Raw genomic sequence first — 20,883 nt, 5'->3', positions numbered from 1 at the left:
TGAGTTCTTTGTATATTTTGGAGATTAAACCCTTATCTGAGGTATCATTGGCAAATATGTTTTCCCAAGCTGTTGCTTCTCTTTGTATCTTGATACTGTTTTCCTTAGCCATGCAGAAGCTTTTAATTTTGATGAGATCCCATTTGTTTATTCTTTCCTTTATATTCCTTGCTCTAGGGGACGTATCAGTAAAATATTGCTGCGTGGAATATCTGACATTTTCTTGCCAATGCTCTCCTCTAGGGCTTTAATGGTGTCACGGCTTATATTTAAGTCTTTTATCCACCTTGAATTTATTTTGGTGTATGGTGTAAGTTGGTGCTCAAGTTTCATTTTTTTGCATGTAGCTGTCCAGTTCTTCCAACACCATTTGTTGAAAAGGCTGTCTTTACTCCATTTTATGTTATTGCCCTCTTTGTCAAATATTAATTGACTGTAGAGAGTTGGGTTTATTTCTTGGCTCTCTGTTTTATTCCATTGGTCTATGTGCCTGTTTTTGTGCCAGTACCAGGCTGTTTTGATTACAGTGGCCTTGTAATACAGTTTGATATCAGGTATTGTGATCCCTCCAATTTTGTTCTTCTTTCTCAAAATTGCAGCAGCTATTCAGGGTCTTTTATGGTTCCATATAAATTTTTGAAGTGTTTGTTCTATGTCTGTGAAATATGCCATTGGTACTTTAATAGGTTCTTCATTGAATCTGTAAATTACTTTGGGTAGTATGGACATTTTGATGATGTTAATTCTTCCAAACCATGAACACAGTATACGTCTCCATTTGTGTGTGTCTTCCTTGATTTCTTTCTTCAGTGTTGTGTAGTTTTCCACATACAGTTCTTTTACCTCCTTGGTTAGGTTTATTCCCAGATATTTTATTTTTGTTTTTGCTATATCGAATGGTATTTTTTTCCTGATTTCTGCTTCTGCTGCTTCATTTTTGGTATACATAAATGCTTTTGATTTCTGGATATTGACTTTGTATCCCGCTGTTTTGCCAAATTCATCTATTAGTTCCAGCAGTTTTTTGGTAGAGGCCATAGGGTTTTCCATGTATACTCTCATGTCATCTGCAAACAGCGACAGTTTTGTTTCCTCCTTTCCAATTTGGATGCCTTTTATTTCCTTTTCTTGTCTGATCACTGTAGCTAGAACTTATACTATATCGAATAGAAGTGGTGAAAGTGGGCAACCTTGTCTTGTTCCTGATCTTAGTGGAAAAGCTTTTAGTTTTTGTCCATTGAGTATGATGTTGGCTGTAGGTCTTTCATATATGACCTTTATTATATTGAGGAATGCTCCCTCTATTCCCATTTTTCTGAGTACCTTTACCTACTGAGAGCGGATTTTCTCCCAGGCTTCCCAGCCCTGGTCTGACATGAGGGTGTGTGCTCCCAGCCAGGCTTTCTTGTTCCCATAGGCTTGGGTGTGGACCTTTCCCTGTGTTGTGGCTGAATACACAGGGCTACTCACAATTCTCCCAAACCAACAGCAACAGCCTGACTCCCTGTGTTTCCTGTCTGCACCGGCTTAGTAGGGGTGAAGCTGGCGACTGGCTCTCTTCCTGGGGCCCAGCCAGCAGCCCGAGACTCCCGGAGACTGTTCGCCAGCTGGTGCAGGTCCTGCGCCACAGGGATCGCCTGGGTGACTCTCCATTCCCCAAGCCAAGGGTCAGCGCAGACCCCGCCCCGCCGGGAAAGCACGCGAGAGTGGCGGTTCCCCAAGTAGAGAGCCTGAGATGGGCCGATGGGCGGTTGACGGAACCGGGGGCGGGAAGGCGCGCGTGACCTGCAGCCGGTCAAGCCGAAGGTAAATGCTTGACTCCCAGTGCCTCCCAGTCTGCGTCAGCTGAGCAGGAATGGAGCTGGTCTGTGCCAGCTGAGTAGGGATGGAGCTCGAAACTGACCCACTTCTGGAGGCCCTGCCAGCAGCCTGAGACTCCCTGGGACTGCTCAAGGGCAGACACAGGCCCCTCGAAGCAGGGAATGCTCTGGCAACTCTCAGTTCTCCCAAGCCAGCAACCTGACTCCACGGGTTATCAGAGTTTTCTGGTTTGCTTCCGAATGCTCACTCCTCTCTCTGCCACTACTGGCAGACCGATCTCTTATGGTGTCTTCCAATCTGCGCCCTGCCAGATGGGGGTGGTGCCGGTGACTTGTTCTCTCCCAGGGACGGTGTTGTCCACCCTCCCCTCTCAGAGACCGTGGCGGCGCGACCTGGCAGGGGGCCCACCACCACCTCTGCGCCGCTCTCCTGTACCTTGTTGATCTGCCCTCGTCTCCTCTCCTCAACCTATGGTCGTTCAGTGTCCACTACACTCTCTGGAGTCCTGCCTTCTTATATGCTGGGTCCCAGTTTGGCATCTGCTGTGCTCCTCTGCAGATCAGCCAGGTCCTTCTCCTGTGCGTGGAGAGAAGCGAAATCTGTTGTCCTGCTCCGCCGCCATCTTCCCTAGTTTTTTCATTTTATTTTATTTTTAAACAGCTGTTGACATTTAATATTATTTTACATTAGTTTCAGGTGTGCAACATAGTAGTTACATAATTATATAATTTGTGAAGTGGCCCCCCACTATTTCTAGTACCATCTACCACTGTACATAGTTATTACAACATTATTGACCATATTTCCCATTGTGAATATTATTTATTTATTTATTTCTGCCTAGGTGTTTAATTCATTTGTTTTTTTATTCAGTTATAGTTGACCTTTTTCCCCCCAGTACTTTTTAAATGGCCACTCTATTGTATTTATTATATGCTTAGCTTACCAGTGGGATTTCATTCTTATGCCTGGTTATGGACTTTTTATTTCTGCTTAAAGAAGGCCTTTTAACATTTCTCATATAGCAAATTTATTAGCAATGAACTTTAATTTTTGCTTATCTGAAAAATTTTTAGTCTTCATTGATGCTCCATGACAAGCTTCTCTGTCAGAGTATTCTAGTTTGCAGGTTCTATTCTTTTAGCAGTTGAAATATATTCTGCTACAACCTTCTGGCATGTGACCGTGCTACAACCTTCTAGCATGATTTCCGTGGAAATCAGCTGATAGTTTTAAGATGTTTCTCCATAGGTAACTAACTATTTTTTCTTTCTACCTTCAAGATCCTCTCTTTATCATTAGCTTTTGTCATTTTAATTATAACATATCACAGGGAAGATATTTTTGCATTCATCTTTGTCATAGATTCTGAACTCCCTGGACCTGGATGTCTGTTTCCTTCTACAGATTAGAAAAGCTTTTAGCCATTGTTTCCCAATAGTTTTTCTGCCCCTTTGTCTCTCTCTTGTCTTTCTGGGCTCCTATAATGTGAATGGTTGTATTTTTGATATTGTTCCAGGGGTGTCTTAAACTATTTTTCATTTTTTTTAATTCTTTATTTTTTTGTTCTCCTGATTTTCACATTTCTATCTTTTAAGTTGCTACTCTATTCTTCTTTATTGTTTAATCTGTTGATTCCTCTCTCTCTCTCTCTCTCTCTATATATATATATATATATATATTCATTTTAGTTATTGTACTCTTCAGTTCAGATGGTCATGTTTTATATTTTGTAACTATTTGTTAATGTTCTCACTGCGGTCTTCTATTCTTCTGTCATGTTTGATTAGCATCCTCATCACCATTGTATTGAAAACTTTATGAGGCAAATGACTTATCTTTGTTTCTTTAGAGGTTTTACTCCTGAGGTTTTTATACTTTCATGGGAACAGTATTTTGTGGTTTCTCATTTATTTTATATTCTGTATTTATTTTTAAGGATTACATAAAGAGCTACTTGTCCTAATGGAGTGGCTTTTGAAGTGGTTGCTTAAGGCACACAGGGTAGCCACAGAGAAGGCATACATAGGCTGAGTTTTCCAGAGTGCACACCCCAGGGGCACCCTGCTAGCCTGGCTGGCTGGGTTGGGCGCTGCCAGGGGCATGTGGCTGCAGCAGTGTCATGGCAGTTGGGCTGTTTGAGCTTAGAGTGGGTGTGGGGTGAGCAGGCTAGGGCACACTTTGGAGGCCTTGCACATGGACTACTGCATTTGAATTAAATTTCTGCCCATGTTTTCTGAGGAAAGAGAATGTAAACAATTGCACTTGCTGGCACCTCCAATCCCAAAAAGTTTCCACAGAATCCAGAGTTCTCTCGGATTCTCAACCTTCTCTATGTAATCTCTCTGCTTTTGTTGTGCTGAAGCTGCTCCATCAACCCTCAGTTACCTGTCAGGAGGACTTGCTCTACATGGAGGTATATATTCATTGTGTTCATGCATGAATGTGAGTTCATAGTCTCTTTACAGTGACATTTCAGACCTCTCCCCTATATCACTTTACGTACCAGGAGAATCACTATAATATATGATTCTGGTATTATTGTGTGAAATTTCTATGAAGTAGCTGTAAGATTCCAGAATTGTACTTGTATAGGTACTTATTTAAGTGACTATTTTTATGGCTTATTTACAAATGACATCTTTTGTTCTGAAATCATATTGAAAATGATTGATTTAGTAGAATGTGCTACATGTAACTAGATATGAGGAGCCTGTGGGAGCCCGCCAGGCTGCAGGGGACCAAGGACAGAGTCCCCCACTGTGAAAATGGTGGAGGGACTTGGTTTCTGGTCCCTGGAGCCGGCGGGTATCTTGACATCTTCCGGACCTTCTCCTTCTCAGCCTTGAAGGAAAGAACAAGATCTTGGCATATGCGTCATGTTCCAAGGAAGTGATAGTCATGAGGACATTGTTATCTTCGGGCTAATGTTCTCAGGATATGAGAACATCTTGCCCTCTTAATAGCTTTCGGGAGTGGTGTACAAACTTTTGTAAAACAACATTGTTCTCATTTCCTTGCGGCCTTGCTTCAGGCCACTGCAGTTCTGCATATAAGCCAGCAGTTCCTTGAATAAAGTTGCCATTTGCCAGCAGAGCTTATGGTCCTCTCCATTCTTTTAAGTCCCTCGCCTCACCTCACGACCACCCTTGCTGCTACGAGCAGCGGCAGGAGCCCTCATCACCACCTCATGAGACCCCCAGGGATCATGTGTCCTGTGGTGGGACACATGGGCCTTCAGCAGCAGAGATCTGGTCACCCTCTTGAGTAGCTCAGGTCAATGAATATAAAGTTCCTGGTAAAGTCATGTTCCCCCCAAATTTTTTCAGAATTATTCTGTGTTCCCCAATCCTTATCAGTTTTAAAATTTCATTACCTTCTCTACTAGAGAAATTTCTAATTGTTCAATGTACTTACTATACCCTCACCCCACATATGTAAAGAGTGAAATGTTTAATGGATATCTGGTTCAAATGTCATACTGATTTCTTCTGCCTCTTTGATCATTTGTTTTAAATTGTTATTGTTTCTCTTTGGAAAATAATAACCTAACCCTTTAACATGAAAAGTTTAATTTTTCATTCTAATCATTATTTTATGCTTTTTTTAGAAATTAGTATACAATTGACATAGAACATTCTGTAAGTTTAACATGCAAAGTGTGTTGAGTTGATTCATTTATGTAGTGTATTACAAGTATGACCTTAGCATTAGTGAACATGTCCATTTGGCCACATACTTATCTTTTTGTGTGTGTGGTGAGAACAATTAGTATCTAGTCTCTAGAAACTTTCAAGTATATAATAGAGCACTGCTGGCTACAATCATTACATCTCCTGAACTTAATCAACTTTGAGTTGCAAGTTTGTTCCCTTTGCTCAACTTCTTGTCAACCTCCTGTGTCCTTTTCACCATTCCATACTAATCATCATTCTACTCTGTGTTTCTAAGAGTTTGCATTTTTAGATTCCAAGTATAAGTGTATGACACATTATTTTGTGGACTGCTCTGCTTGGTTTCAGAAATTATAACTCTCTACCTCCCCGTGGCTAAGGATGAGTCAGTGACCTTTGGAATGCAAGCCACAGGACACAAAGCTTGTTTCTGGTAGCAAATGCTGCCTCAGTTTCTTCCCTGCCCCTAAAGCATCGATAGAAGTCCTTGATGGGTAAGACCCCTCAGAGGAGGGGCAAACTAGGCCAGACACAATCACTTGGGAGGCCATCATGGGAGAACTTGGGGGGCACTATAAGAAAGAGCAATTGACTCTTGCCCCTCAGCTTTGAGATAGCCCAAGTCCCCTCATCCTCTGGGAGAAGCACTTCTTGGCTTTAATCCACGTACTCCTGAATACCTGATGGGGAGGGGTGCAGTTTTTTGCCTTGCTAGAGCATGTCCTAGGGAAAAATCTAGCATCAAAAAGACTTCCTATCCATGAACACGGTATATGTTTCCATTTGTTTGTGTCTTCCTTGATTTCTTTCTTCAGTGTTGTGTAGATTTCTGCATACAGGTCTTTTACCTCCTTGATTAGGTTTATTCCTAGGTATTTTATTTTTGTTTTTGCTATATTGAATGGTATTTTTTCTTGATTTCTGCTTTTGCTGATTCATTGTTAGTATACAGAAATTCCTTTGATTTCTGGATATTGATTTTGTAACCCACTGTTCGCCAAGGAGGACATACAGAGGATCCAGAGACACATGAAGAGATACTCAATATCACTTGCTATCAGAGAGATGCAAATTAAAACCACAATGAGATACCACTTTACACCAGTGAGAATGGCTGTCGTAAACAAAGCAATAAACAAGAAATGTTGGAGAGGGTGTGGGGAAAAGGGGACTCTGGTCCACTGTTGGTGGGATTGCAGACTAGTACAACCATTATGGAAAACAGTATGGAATTTTCTCAGAAAACTAAAATTGGACCTGCCTTTTGACCCAGCAATTGCACTGCTAGGATTGTATCATAAGAACCCTAAAACAGCAATCCCAAAGAATATATGCACCCAATGTTCATAGCAGCATAATTTACAATAGCCAAGACTTGGAAGCAACCTAGGTGCCCATCAGTCAATGAATGGATCAAAAAACTATGGTACATATACACAATGGAATTCTATGCCGCAGAAAGAAAGAAGGAGCTCCTACCTTTTGCAACAACATGGATGGAACTGAAAAGCATTATGCTGAGTGAAATAAGCCAGGTGTTGAAGGACAAATACCATATGATCTCACCTCTAACAGGAAGCTAAACAACAAAACAAACAAGCAAGCAAAATATAACCAAAGACACTGAAATAGAGAACAGGCGGACAGTGACCAGATGGAAGAGGGGAGGGAATTTCAGGGGAAATAGGGGAGGGATTTAGAGGAACATATATAAAGGATACATGGACAACAACTGAGAAGGGTGGAAATGGGAGGGAGGGGGGAGGATGGGAGGTGGGATGGGATGGGAGTAATAGACAGAAAACTGTACTTGAAAAATAATTAAATAAATTTTTAAAAAGTCACAGAAGAGAAAAAAACTTGCCGATAAACCTGTGAAATCTGCTCTGCTAAGAGTGCTTTCATTCATATGTTAAGGGTTCGAGCAGGAAACCCTAAAACTCTGTTACTGACAGACTCTGACTCATAGTAAGCCCTCAGATTTCTTTGAAATGTTATCTACTCTTTGATCCTTGCCTCCCTGTATTCCTCTGTATTACAACCCAATATAAGCTCTTGGAGGAAGGGGCTCAACACCTTTTTCCCCTGAGGAACTGGCCATTGCTCAAGGCCTTTTTCGCCTGGGAAACTTGCCACTTCTCTTCACCAAGCAGATCACAGTAAGTCTCAGTCAGGTTTACTCTCATCTGTGGCAAATGGGGGGACTTGTGAGGAATGTCGCCCGCACAACATTATTTGCCTTTTTCATTGTGACTTATATCACTTAGCATATTGCCTTCATGGTCCATCTGTGTTGTCCCAGATGGTAGGATTTCCATTTTTTTACATGGCTGGATAATATCCTGTTTTGTGTGTTATGTCTTGGTGTGTAGTTCACACCTCTTTACCCATTCATTTGTTGACAGACACTTAAGCTGTTTGCATTTATTGGCTGTGGTGAATAGTGGTGCAATAGATATGGGTTTATGAATATATTTTAATATTCTGTTTTTCTTTCTTTTGGATATATATCCAGAATTGGGTTTTCTGGATCATATGGCAGATTTTTTTAATTTCTCAAAAATATCGATACACTTTCCCATAGTGGTTGCAATGATTTTACATTTCAACTGATGCCAGAGAAGGTTTTATTTCCTTCTAGATCATTGAATTTTCTCTCATGGCTAGTTTGAATTTGGGGGGGGGGGCATAAATCGTGTATATTGATGTGTGTATTTGGTTGCTGGAAGATTGTTGTCAGACTTGGTGATTTAAGGTTTTTGGGGGGGTTTTCATGTCTAAAGTTTTGCAGTGTTTTTTGTATTTGAATTAGCAGTCTCCTACTTCCATCTTTACCGCTTTCAAGGTAGAAATACCTTTAGTCAATACTGACACAGATAAGGCTTTTTCAGACCTTGTCTGAATATGCCAGCTCCCTGCTTCTGGCTCTCTCTCCTGGGTGAATTCTTATATCTGGATGTCCTTCTTCCACCCTATGAAGCACCAGGCTGGATGCTGATAGCCTCTCTATTTTCCTGAAGGTGGTGCTACAGCTCCAGTGTGTAGTTTCTCTCCTGTGAGCAAACCCTTGCCTGCATTCTGCTCTTGGTCTGAAGCCTTCTCCCAAATCTTGTTCTTGCTGCTAAGCTTAGCAGTTTGTACATGGAGCTGAGTGCAGTGGGCAGGATGTATGGGTTTGGAATGCAATTCACTTTTGGTGCCCACAGCCTAGTTGGGGGATCTGTAAGAGAGGTTTTCTTCCTAGTTTGTGGTCAGGCTTCCTGATGGAGGAGGGAGTACAGTCAGCAGGAACAGTGTCTCTTTAATGTCCTCTGGGAATTTTATGTGCTCTTCTTCCAATCTTTTCCCTTTCAACATTTACTGAGCTCTTATTCAATATTCTGGATGCTGTGTGAGAGAAATGAACCCTTTGGAAGTTCATTTCCAAAGGACTCTTTTGCACACTAGGGAAAGCTCACCCTCCACTGACTCACTTATCCTATCCCCTGTTGGAGAAATCATGGGCTCTCTCTTAGCTTTAAACTGTGTTGTCTTGGAGGAGGAGTGATGCTGGAAAAGTCAAGCTTGTCTCTACCTCATATCAGAGCATTTAAATGCATATATTTTGTGCTCCAACAGTGTGTTGGAACTACTCCCCTGGAAACTTTGACTTCCACAACAGCTCCCTAAGCCATAGGTGACTGCCCAAGTCAGGGTTTGTAGGTTCTCCTGGACTGTAGTCAGGACAGGCCAGAACAATTCACAACATCCTGTAGTCATCACAGCCAGTACTGGTGTCTCTCTGCCTATTACCTGATGTGCAGGTGGGCGAGATTCTTCCCTGGTCTCCTGGCATGTAATAGTAGATGCCAACTTCCATAGAGACATTTTTGTTCATGGATAGAAAGCATTTTTTGTTGTTGTTGTTAAAGGGACAGAAAAAGAGATCTTTTATGCTCACTTAGCCTGATTGCTGTTGTCACTCCTGATGCAGTATGATCCATTCCCGTGGGATATTCTCTATCATTATAGTAGCATTGCGTTTTTTCTTTATTATGATACTTTTCACACACTTTATATTATTTGCTTATATCTTTTCAAATAGAATATCTTGTGTGTGAGAGCAAACATTGCGTCTGTTCCTCTACATACCCATCACCTATCCTAGCAGTATTCTAGTGATATTAAAAGTATTCCTTGAATTATGGCTGATATTTTCTTATGCATTGAATTAAGAAGGCCTTAATTTAACTGGATTGATGTCCATAGCCTGCCAAGTATAACTCTTTATCCTACAGTGATAATGATTTTCATACTCTTGTAATAGTATAGAAATATATGAGTTTCAAATTGTCATGTTACTTTCCTTCTAGTCTCATATCTTTCCCAGTGTGATCAGACATTCTAAATGAGGAACACAGAATTATTACTCCTAAATATGCAAAGTAAGCAAAGTAAAGCCAGCGTGGATAGGTTTACCTTAGACAGAGGTTTGGCAGGCTTGCAATGGAGTCCTCCAACAAATTCAAAATGTGGCAAGAGTGGGCGAGGAAATTCAAAATCCCAATAGGTTCGAATGAGCCACATTTCAGCTTTCCCCATCAACTCAGATACAGTTGTGGGTCTCCCTGAAAGAAAAAAAAGCAAAGAGAAAGTAAATCAAAGGAGAATGTTGTAATGTGAATGTACCATTTAATTTTCTGAGAAAGCTTGGAATATTGTAGCCAAAGACCTTTAAAATATTGGTGGTTTTATAAGCAAATATGGTTATGTAATAATTATATAATTATATAAAATGCATGCTTCATATTATGTTGTTTGTATATATAAACTATACATATGATAAAGTTTAATAATTTCTCTTCTCTAAATCACATCAGTAATTTCATAATCATATTAAACATTTAACATAAGCAAATATAGACTTAAACATGTTTTTGTTTACTGTGTAAAGTTGCAACAGTAATAGATGCAAATAAAAACAGTGTTTCAAAATCTCAATGAACTAATTTTACCATAGCCATGAAAACACATTCCTCTAGACTATTTTTTGTGGTTTCTACAATTTAGCAAGCAAGTCACTGGTACTATAACAGCATTTGGTTTATTTTAGGAGCATAATAACTCTTGTACATTAATAAAAAATTCAAATAACAGCTAAAATATTTGGAATATTTTCATAAAGTGAAATAGATGTCTTCACTCTTAATTTTGGCTTTAAACGGAGAGTTTTCACAAAATATGTATGTTGGCACAAATGTTTGTTTGTTTGTTTTTTCCTTCAGCTGGCTCTAGTAGTGCTTAGCTGTCTTTAACTTCATTGGAAACAATTATGTTAGATAAGATTGTGACAGCTGTCATATCAGCGTGCATTTAAATACAATCAAACTTGCTGAATTTTTGTGTAACTTTTTAAATAATAAAGATGGAAGAAAATAAGCAACATTTTTGGCATACCATGCATTGTTATTTTAAGATAGGTAAAAATTCAACTGAAACACAAAAAGTGTGTGCAGTGTGTGGAGTAGGTGCTGTGATTGATCAAATGTGTCAAAAGTGGTTTGCGAAATTTCATGCTGGAGATTTCTCACTGAACAATGCTCCATGGTAGGTAGACCACTTCAAGTTGATAGCAACCACATCAAAACATTAATTGAGAACAATTAACATTATACCACATGGGAGAGAAATGACATACTCAAAATGTCCAAATCGGGCATTTAAAATGATTAGCATCAGCTTGGTTGTGTTAACTGCTTTGTTTTTTGGGTTCTATAGAACTTAAGCAAAAAAAGCCTTCTTGACCATATTTCTGCATGTGATTCTCTACTTAAATGTAATGAAAGCACTCCATTTTTAAAACAAATTGTGATGGATAGTAAAAAGTGGATACTTTACAATAATGTGTAATAGCAGAGACTATGGGGCAAACCAAAAGAACCACGCACCACACCAACTGCCAATCTTTGTCCAAAGAAGGGAATTCTCTATTGTTACCTCCTTCCAGAAAACCAAATGATTAATTTTGACAAGTACTGCTCCAAGTTAGACCAACTGAAACAGCACTTAAAGAAAAGCATCCAGAATTAGTCAAAAGAGAATACATAATCTTCCATCAGAATAATTCAAGACCACATATTTCTTTGATGACCAGGCAGAAACTTTACAGCTTGGCCGGGAAGTGCTGATTCATCCACCCTATTCACCAGACATTGCACCTTCAGATTTCTATTTATTTAGGTCTTCACAAAATTCTAGTAATGGAAAAAATTCTGTTCCTTTGAAAACTGTAAAATGTATGTGGAATAGCTCTTTGCTTAAAAAGATAAAAAGTTTTAGAAGATGGAATTATGAAGTTGCCTGAAACTGGCAGAAGGTAGTGGAACAAAGTGGTGAGTACATTGTTCAATAAAGTTATGGGTGAGGAGGAGGCATGATAGTGGAGGAATGAGTGGAAGCCATACTGACCTCCTCCCAGAACTAATCTGGAATTACAACTAAATTGTGGAGAAATCACCCAGAACAAACAACTGAACAGTAGTGAGAGAGAGAAGCCTTATAACCTTGGACTGACAGAAGAATCATTTTCAGCACTAACTGACTGGTAAGGAGTGTGGTGTAGACTTGAGAGGGCTGGCTGGGGGCCACAGGTGGCAATGCTGGAGGGATAATGAAGCAACTGGTTGGATCCCCTGGAAAGTGTAGGATCTAAACCTTTCTCTGGGAGTCCCAGCCTAAATTCCCATTCCTAGAGACCAAAAATTATACAGGTAACCACAGGCAGCAAAAAGCAGCAGGGTTGCTATATGGCAGAGATGTATGGATTAAGATGCAAAAGGGCCATTTAAAGGGCAAACACACAAATTTTCATTTGTAGACACTTATCCAGGGCTCTGGCAAAGGTGACAGGCCGAGTGGGCTAGAGATGACCTAGGAGATTCTTGGGACAGCAGCTTTGGAGAGAGAACCAGGAGTATCTGCTGGGATCCCAGTGCTGAGTCATCCCCCATACCATAGCAGCCATCATGCTTAGATAGACCACTCTTCTCCTAACCACAGCAGCTGGGGAAGAACATTAGCCCCAACACCAGGAGGGATTCTGCCTTCCTTAATGGGACCTAAGCCTGACTGCTGAGTGTGGAATGACTGGATTAACAATTGAAGGATGTAGACAGGAACAGTAGATCCATGGATGTCTCAAATAGGCTGCCTAAGATCAGATAGGGTCAACAATTGACATCACCAGAGGTGGATTCAGAAAGGAAAAACAGTAACAAATACTAGAGGTACTGAGCAGAAATCCACTGTGGTCTTCTCCATGATTAGTGATATTGTCTTCTGGCATGACTTTTTAACATTCATTTCTTGTCCATCAAGTTTGCACATATTAAGTCATTAGAGTTGATACTATAGTTTATTTCTCTCCTTGCTTATAATAGTCTTAATATGCACACTCCCTTATCAATACTGGTTCATTTGCTGTTGATAGTGGGATGTTGGGGTTGATATTTTGGGGGGTGTGGTTTTGTTGTGGCAGTACCACAGCATTTGTTATGCTGTTGTGGAACAGCATACAAGACTTGGTTGGCACACTGACTCTTTGTCAACCACTAGAGGGAAGGATTAGCCAAAGAATGACCCAAGAATAATCAATATCCAATTACATTTAAAGAGTCAACATAATGGAATAATGCACATCCCAGGATCATCAAGGTCAGGATATCAAGAAGACTGCACCACTGAATCTCCCTGGTCTCACACTGTAGAAGTTCACACCAACAGCTCAGACAGTCAAAACAGGTCAATTTAAGATGCCAAGGCAAACAAAAAGTATCACGCAAATAATAGGAAGAAAAAGAAACCCCAAATGAAGGGAAAGAAAGAATCCTCAGAAAAAATACTAAATGAAATAAAGTAAATTTAATGATCAGATATTGAATTCAAATCAATGGTTATATGAAAGCTCAATGAGCTCACTGAGAATTACCAAAAACTACAGGGAAGGTACATTTAACTTACTGCAAATTACACCATCATGAAAAAGGATATAGAAACAGTCAACAAGAGCCAAAAGGAAATAAAAAAAATTTTCTGAGTTGAAGGACAAAGTAGAAGGAAGGAAAAGCAATTTAGATGAAGCAGAGGATTAAATCAGACTGCTGGAGGACAAGGTCCAAAAAAAAAAAAAAAACTTCCAGAAAGAGCAAGAAAAGGAAAAGACTCCAAAAAATGCAGGACAACATAAAGTGCAATAATATCAATATAAAAAGGATAACAGAAGGAGAAGAAGAGGAGCAAGGAATAGAAAACCTGTTAAAGAAGTAATGATGGGAAACTTACTCTGATGAAAGAAGTAAGTACAAATCCCAGAAGTAAAGAGGGTCCCAATCAAAAGGAACTCAAAGAGGTCCAATCCAAGAAACATCATAATTAAAATGGCAAAGTTCCAAAACAAAGAAAAAATCTTATTTATTTGATTTCATTTATCTTTAGAAGGAAAGGGAAAGAGAGAGGGAGAGAAATGTCAATGTATGGTTGCTTCTCATGTGTCCCCTGCTGGGAACTGGCTTACAACCCAGGCATGTGCCCTGACTGGGAATTGAACCATGATCCTTTGGTTCACAGGCCCGAGCTCAATCCACTGAGCTATACCAGCCAGGGCCACAAAGAGAGAATCTTAAAGTCAGCAAGAGAGAAACAGCAACAGAGGATATTCAAGAGAGCCCTGATCAGGCTGGCAGCTGACTTCTCAATGGAAATGCTTCAAGCCAGAAGGAATGCCAAGAAATATTCCAAGTAATGAAAAGCAAGGCCTGCAATGAAGGCTACTACCCAGCAAGGCTGTCAGTTAAAATGGAAGGCCAAATAAGGAGCTTTCCAGACAAAGACGCAATAAAAATACACCCACTCCAAACAACCTCTGCAAGAGATGCTAATGGCACTGATTTAAGAAAAGGAACAAAAAAAGAGTGAGAGAGAAGAGCACAGGTACAAAGGGAGTAAAATAATAATGAATAAGTACCTATCAATAATACTTTTAAATGTAAATAGATTAAATGCTCCAAGCAAAAGACTTAGGGTAGCTGAATGGACAAGAAGCCACGACCTACACATATGGTGCATAAAACAGACGCAGTTCAGAACAAAACCCTACACAGATTAAAAGTGAAGGGTTGGAAAGAAATATTCCAAGGAAATGGACAAGAAAAAACTTGGGGTAGCAATACTTACATCAAACAAAGCAGACTTCAAAACAAGGGCCAAAAAAGAGATAGAGAAGGACACTTCATAATACTCAAGGGAAGAATCCATGAAAAACACAAACATTATAAAAATATATGCACCTAACATAGGAGCACCCAACGGTACAAGAAAAATCTTTGAGGACTTCAAGAAAGACATAGATAGCAACACACATATACTAGGGTATTTTAACACCTCACTGTCAACAAATAATAGACATTCCAAACAAAATATCAACAAGGATATTTTGGTATTGAACAAAACCTTAATCAAATGGACTTAACTGACTATATATATATACTCAGTTAAGTTATATATATAGTCAGTAAGATGTACATATAAGATATATGACTTACTGACTATATATATATGTAGTCAGTAAGTTATATATCTAGTCAGTAAGATATATATATATATATATATATATATATATATATATACACACACATATATATAGTCAGTAAGTTATATATACATATATAAACTTTCAAACCAAAAGGAACAAGGCAGTCTTCAGAGGGAAGTTCATAGTGGCACAAGCACACCTAAAATGGATAGAAAAATTTCCAATAAACAACCTCACTCTACATCTACAGGAACTGGAGAAACAACAAACAAAGCCCAGAATTAGTATAAGGAATGACATAGACACTAAAAGAGCAACTCTAAGGATGAATAAATCCTGGAGCTTGTTCTTTGAAAAGATAACTAAAATCAAGAAGCCTTTAAGCAGACTCATCAAGAATAAAAAAGAGAGAACCCAAAATAAACAAAATCAGTAGTAGAAGAGGAAAGATTACAACAAAAATTCAGAGATACAAAGAATTATAAGAAATTAATATGAAGAACTATATGCCAAGAAATTTGAAACCTTGGGTAAAATTTAAAAAAATTCTAGAAAAATATAGTCTTCCAAAACTGAATGAAGAAGAAGAATGCTTTGAACAAACTGATAATAGATGGCAAAGCAGAAGCAGAAATCAAAAAACTCCTGGCACACAAAAGCCCTGGACAGGACAGTTTCACAGAAGAATTTTACAAAATATTTAAGGAAGACCTTACCCCTACACTTCACAGACTATTCCAAAAAAAATCCAAGAAGAGGGAAGTCTCCCAAACTTTTTTTATGAAGCCAGCATCATCCTAATTCCAAAATCAGATACACACACGGCAAAGAAAGGAAACTACAGACCAATATCACTGATGAACATAGATGCTAAAATTCTCAACAAAATATTGACAAATCACATCCAGTAATACATCAAAAAGATCATACATCATGATCAAGTGGTATTCATCCCAGGGATGCAAAGATGGTACAATAGCCACAAATCAATAAAAGTAATATACCACAAAAAGAAATAAAAAGCAAAAATCATATGATCATATCAACAGATGCATAAAAATCATTTGATAAGGTACAGCTCCCATTTACATTAAAAACAATCAGCAAAGTGAGAATAGAAGGAGCATTCCTCATAATGAAGGCCATATATGAGAGACTTACAGCCAACATTCTACTCAATGGGCAAAAACTAAAAGTTTTCTCACTAAGATCAAGAACAAGACAAAGATGTCTGCTTTTACCACTTCTTTTTAACATTGTTTTGGATGTCCTAGCCACAGAGATCAGGAAAGAAAAAAGAACTCATCAAATTTGAAAGTAGGAAGCAAAACTGTCATTATTTGGAGGTGAATTTAGGGTCTACATAGTCTACATGTAGACTCCATAAAAAACTTCTCGACCTACTAAGTGAACTTGGCAAAATAGCAGGATACAAAATCAATATTCAGAAATCAAAGGCATTTTTGTACACCAACAATGAAATATCAGAATCAGAAATTAGAAAAAATTCCCATTTCCTAAAGCAACAAGAAAAATAAAATACCTTGGAGTAAATCTAATCAAGGTGGTAAAAGACCTGTATTCAGAAAATTACACAACACTGAGGAAAGAAATTAGGAAAGACACAAGCAAATGGAAGTATATACCATGTTCATAGATTGGAAGAATTATCAAGATCAAAATGTCCATACTATGGAAGGCAATGTGTAGATTCAATGCAATTCCTATTAAAATGCCAATGACATATTTCAGACATATAAAGCAAACATTTCAGAAATTTATATGGAACCACAAATGACCCTGAGTAGCTTCAGAAATTTTGAGAAAGAAGAACAACCTGGGGCGGGGGGTGGGGGGTGCGGGGAACTAGAATACCTGACATCAAACAACATTACATGGCCTCAGAAATCAAAACAGTTTAGTACTGGCCTAAGAACCAACACATAGATCAATGGAACAGAGTAGAGAGCCCAGAAATAAACCAAAGTCTCTATGGTCAATTAATACTGACAAAGGGGGCAGAAACATAAAATGCAGTAAAAATAACCTCTTCAACAAATCATGGTGGGAGACCTAGAGTGCTACATGCAAAAAAATGAAACTCGATCACCATGTTACACCATATACAAAATAAACCCTCAAGATGGATAGAAGATTTAAACATACGTCATAATACCATAAAAGTCCTAGAGGAGAATGTAGGCAGGAAAATCTCAGATATTCCATGCAGCAATATTTTCATGAATATGTCCCTTTGGACAAGGGACATAAATGAAAGAGTTAATAAGTGGGACTTCATCAAAATAAAAAGCTTCTGCAGGGCTAAAGAAAATATCAGCAAAATAAAAAGGCTACCAATTGTATGGGAAAATATTTTTGCAAATGATACCTTGGACAAAGGTTTGAACCCCCAAAGTATATAAAGAACTCACACTCCACACCATGAAGACAAAAAAACTCAATCAAAAATGAGCAAAGGACCTGCAGAGAAACTTCTTCAAGGAGGACATACAGAGGACCCAGAGACATAAAAAGATGCTCGGCATCACTAGCCATCAGAGAGATGCAAATTAAAACCACAGTGAAATACTACTTCACACTGGTGAAAATGGCCAACAGGAATAAAAAAAGAAACAACAAATATTAGAGAGGTTGTAGAGAAAAGGCAAACCTAGTGCACTGTTGGTGGGAATGCGGACTGGTGCATCCACTGTGAAAAACAGTGTAGAATTCCATCAGAAATCTAAAAATGGAACTGCCTTTTTGACCAAGCAATTCCACTGCTGGGATTATACCCTAAGAATCCTGAAACATGAATTCAAAAGAACCTATGCACCCCAATGTTCATAGCAGCATGATTTACAATAGCCAAGTGCTGGAAATAGCCTAAGTGCCCATCAGTAAATGAGTGGATCAAAAACTGTTGTGCATTGACACGATGGAACACTATGAAGCAAAAATAAAGAAAAGCTCCTACTCTTGGGACAGCATGGATGGAATTTGAGAACATTATGCTATATGAAATAAGCTAGATGGTGAAAGACAAATACCATACAATCTCATCTGTAAGTGGAACCTAATCAACAAAACAACAAGGAAGTGAAATATCACCAGAAACACTGAAATAAAGAACAAACTGTCAGTAATCAGTCAGAGGTGGAAGGAGATAACAAGTATGGAAGAGGGCAGGGTCATCAAAAAACATGTATAAAGGACACATGGAGAAAACCAAAACATGGTAGGATCAGTGGGAGGTGAGGATGGCTGGCATCAGGAGTAGTTGTGTTGGGAAAATGTAAACAATGGTACTTGAACAACAATAAAAAAGAGAGAAAAAATAAAGTTATTGGTCAAACAGAAAAATGTGTGTTTTATTTGTACTTTAAAAACAAATGAACATTTCTCCCAACCCGATAGTTTACTGACTTACATGTCCACCCCTCAACAAATTTTTAGATATTTAAATGGATGAATTGTAAGTTCTTAGTAAAGGGAAGTGAAATCATTAGAAACCCAAAATTGCACATTCATGTGTCTGATATAGAGCCACTATATCATGAAAGAATCCCTTACGTAATATTGCAAAATAGTTCAGTTTATAAATCAAACTAAAGTGTGTAAGAAGAGGCAATTCTTCAATGACCCTATAATTTAAGCATTTCCATAATATTTGTAAGAATGAGAGGTCAATTTATAATTTTATTTTATCATTTTACTATATAACACTTAATATTTATGCAAACTCACCTTCCAAGGCACTAAGAAACTTAGAATTTTATATTACCAAATAAAAGCAACTTACCTAGTACTTTGATATAAAATTGATCCCAGTCTTCATGAAAGATTTGAAACCAGAAGTCAAAATAAAGCACATACACCATATTTTTTACCCTCTCGATGAATGTCATTTGATCACTTAATTCTGACAACATGATACGTACATAGGAAGGAGGGAATGGAAGTCCTCCACTCTGTTTTTCAACAACATAGCCAGGAAAGAAGCGAAGACTGTACACAAGAGGTATTTTAAGCAGCTCAGCCAGCAGTTCACCACAGGGTCCCAAAGCATCTGCAAGAATGACATCAAACTTCTCTTGCTGTAGTTTTGTCATAAGTTTCTTGTTCAAAACTGCATCTTTACAGAGCTTTAGAATAAAGTCAGTGTATTCCAAAAAGATTTCTTCCACTAATGAAAAATGAGTCCAAAATGTATCTTTACGCACATATGTCCATTTAGAGATCAACTCCATGAAAAGCTTCTCAAAATCACCTTTTTTAAAAGATGTAGGATAAATCTCAAATTTAATAGCAGATGGTTTATTGGGATCAACAAGAATTGATACTGAAGATGTCAGAACAGTCACTTCATGGCCTCTCTGGACTAGTTCATCCAGGATGATCTTCATATTGATCCAGTGGCTATAATCTGTGGGCCACACCAGCACCTTTCCACATCCCCCAGGGCTGAACTGGCAACTCAGCTGTAGCAGCAGCAGAACTGGAATTCATTTCACAGACATCTTGCTGGAACACATGCTTCTTTCCAAACTAATAATCCCTTTTGTCTTTGCTCATGTTTATCCAAGGAGAAATCAATCAGGAAGTTAAAATATAACTCCCACACCTTAAAGTAAATATAGTATCCTCATACAAACAACCAGAGCATTCACAGAGAAGTTGGAAAAGCTAATGTATATGATCTTGTTCATAAAAAGGTGGATTTAATATCTGTTCTGTGATTATAAGTGCTAGCAATATCCTTGTGTGTGTCTTTATTATTCCTAGTTAAAGGCTCTTCTTTAAGAAGAAAAGGAAATGGCATAACCAGAAATAAGGAAATATAAGAAAAGAAAAACATTACAGTTATATTTAATAAATATAGTAAATCTTGCATTTAAAAAATTAGGACAAAGGTCAAAAATCTATGTAACCCAACTCAACATACCATAAATATTTTGTGGATACACAGCTCAGAAATATCTAAAATAAACGTCACTAACAAAATGTGGAAGAGAAAGAAAACAATGGATTAAAAAAAATTTGCTTCCTCAATATGCTGCTTACAATAGACGGGAAATTCAAGACAGATGGCCACAAAATGGAGAGATAAAAAAGGATATTTCATGCAAATAGAAATAAAAACAAACTTGAGGTAGCAATGCTTATAACTAAGTAGATTTTTTAAACAAAAATTTAAAATAAAGGCAAAGGACATTACACAAATATTAAGTGGTCAATTGAAGTAGAGAATGTAACATTTGAAAATATCTGTACACCCAACATAGGACTACCTGAATATATAAAGCAATTACTAATGAACATCAAGTGAGATATCCAAAGTAATACTGAAATAGAAGGGGATGTATACCACACTTACAGCAATGGGTAGATCATCTGGACAGAAAATTAATAAACAAAGAATGCCTTAAAATGTCACATTAGATCAGATTGACAAAACAGATGTCTGTGGAACATATCTCCACAAAATACACAGCAAATTTTTTCAAATTCCCATAGAACATTGTTTATAATAGACCACGTATTAGGCCACAAAGCAAGCCTAAAGATTTCTCTTGATTGAAATTTTACCAAGCATTTTTTTCTGATTACAATGGCACAAACTAGACATCAACTATAGGAAGGAAACTGGAATGAATACCTGAAAACTAAGCAACATGCTACTAAACAACTAATGGATCAAAAGCACATCAAACAAGAAATCAAAAGTACCTTATAACAAATCTAAATGAAAACACAATTTTTGAAAATTGATGGAACAAAGCAAAGCACTTCTAAGAGGGCAGTTCATGGCCATACAGG

The 20,883-nt window shown here is 38.2% G+C and overlaps 1 pseudogene; it reads right to left on the bottom strand.

Annotated features, from left to right (window-relative positions):
• The window catches only part of LOC118978259 (UDP-glucuronosyltransferase 2B31-like), a 421,339-nt pseudogene extending 401,756 nt beyond the window's left edge, over nt 1–19,583 (bottom strand).
• Nucleotides 19,584–20,883: the final 1,300 nt, after the last annotated feature.

Source organism: Sturnira hondurensis, unplaced genomic scaffold (assembly GCF_014824575.4).
Source record: "Sturnira hondurensis isolate 20B ecotype Veracruz unplaced genomic scaffold, ASM1482457v3 Scaffold0021666, whole genome shotgun sequence".
In the NCBI taxonomy this organism is placed as follows: Eukaryota; Metazoa; Chordata; class Mammalia; order Chiroptera; family Phyllostomidae; genus Sturnira; species Sturnira hondurensis.
This window is presented reverse-complemented; position numbering and strand designations above follow the sequence as displayed.